Source organism: Triticum aestivum, unplaced genomic scaffold (genome assembly GCF_018294505.1).
Source record: "Triticum aestivum cultivar Chinese Spring unplaced genomic scaffold, IWGSC CS RefSeq v2.1 scaffold28106, whole genome shotgun sequence".
In the NCBI taxonomy this organism is placed as follows: domain Eukaryota; kingdom Viridiplantae; phylum Streptophyta; class Magnoliopsida; order Poales; family Poaceae; genus Triticum; species Triticum aestivum.
The window spans coordinates 1-1,574 of record NW_025264038.1 but is presented as its reverse complement, the minus strand read 5'-3'; the positions used below and the strand labels follow the sequence as shown (position 1 = coordinate 1,574).

General features: G+C 51.7%; 3 non-coding genes across 3 annotated transcripts; all 3 read left to right on the top strand.

Moving 5' to 3' along the window:
• The first annotated feature begins 248 nt into the window (after positions 1–248).
• Positions 249–367, top strand: LOC123177897 (5S ribosomal RNA). Its single transcript, XR_006489192.1, has one exon. It is a non-coding gene; the product is annotated as a 5S ribosomal RNA (ribosomal RNA).
• A 296-nt stretch (positions 368–663) lies between these two features.
• Positions 664–782, top strand: LOC123177896 (5S ribosomal RNA). Its single transcript, XR_006489191.1, has one exon. It is a non-coding gene; the product is annotated as a 5S ribosomal RNA (ribosomal RNA).
• Positions 783–1,079: 297 nt separating this feature from the next.
• On the top strand, positions 1,080–1,198 carry LOC123177898 (5S ribosomal RNA). Its single transcript, XR_006489193.1, has one exon. It is a non-coding gene; the product is annotated as a 5S ribosomal RNA (ribosomal RNA).
• Positions 1,199–1,574: the final 376 nt, after the last annotated feature.

Genomic DNA, 1,574 nt, shown 5'->3' with positions numbered 1-1,574 from the left:
AATATATTTACCGTGTTTTATTATTTTGCACGAGTGCGGTAAGTCATAGCTGGGTGCTCACGATTCACGGGTCCAGCGTCGGCGTTGTGGCGCGGCAAGCGTGCACTGGTGCGGTTGAGAGGGAGGGGTGGAAACCGCGTTAAACTCGTCTCCGTAGTTGAGAGGGAGCGGCCAAAGCAATGTACAATCGTCTTTGTAGTGGAGCTGGGAGGGGCAAGGATAAGGGACGAAGACCGGGGTAACATGTCGGATGCGATCATACCAGCACTAAAGCACCGGATCCCATCAGAACTCCGAAGTTAAGCGTGCTTGGGCGAGAGTAGTACTAGGATGGGTGACCTCTTGGGAAGTCCTCGTGTTGCATTCCCTTTTTAATTTTTTCGCGCCGCTTGCAAAACAAAACGCACGTGTAAGTAATATATTTACCGTGTTTTATTATTTTGCACGAGTGCGGTAAGTCATAGCTGGGTGCTCACGATTCACGGGTCCAGCGTCGGCGTTGTGGCGCGGCAAGCGTGCACTGATGCGGTTGAGAGGGAGGGGTGAAAACCGCGTTAAACTCGTCTCCGTAGTTGAGAGGGAGCGGCCAAAGCAATGTACAATCGTCTTTGTAGTGGAGCTGGGAGGGGCAAGGATAAGGGACGAAGACCGGGGTAACATGTTGGATGCGATCATACCAGCACTAAAGCACCGGATCCCATCAGAACTCCGAAGTTAAGCGTGCTTGGGCGAGAGTAGTACTAGGATGGGTGACCTCCTGGGAAGTCCTCGTGTTGCATTCCCTTTTTAATTTTTTTCGCGCCGCTTGCAAAACAAAACGCACGTGTAAGTAATATATTTACCGTGTTTTATTATTTTGCACGAGTGCGGTAAGTCATAGCTGGGTGCTCACGATTCACGGGTCCAGCGTCGGCGTTGTGGCGCGGCAAGCGTGCACTGGTGCGGTTGAGAGGGAGGGGTGGAAACCGCGTTAAACTCGTCTCCGTAGTTGAGAGGGAGCGGCCAAAGCAATGTACAATCGTCTTTGTAGTGGAGCTGGGAGGGGAAAGGATAAGGGACGAAGACCGGGGTAACATGTCGGATGCGATCATACCAGCACTAAAGCATCGGATCCCATCAGAACTCTGAAGTTAAGCGTGCTTGGGCGAGAGTAGTACTAGGATGGGTGACCTCCTGGGAAGTCCTCATGTTGCATTCCCTTTTTAATTTTTTTCGCGCCGCTTGCAAAACAAAACGCACGTGTAAGTAATATATTTACCGTGTTTTATTATTTTTCACGAGTGCGGTAAGTCATAGCTGGGTGCTCACAATTCACGGGTCCAGCGTCGGCGTTGTGGCGCGGCAAGCGTGCACTGGTGCGGTTGAGAGGGAGGGGTGGAAACCGCGTTAAACTCGTCTCCATAGTTGAGAGGGAGCGGCCAAAGCAATGTACAATCGTCTTTGTAGTGGAGCTGGGAGGGGCAAGGATAAGGGACGAAGACCGGGGTAACATGTCGGATGCGATCATACCAGCACTAAAGCACCGGATCCCATCAGAACTCCGAAGTTAAGCGTGCTTGGAACAAAACGCACGT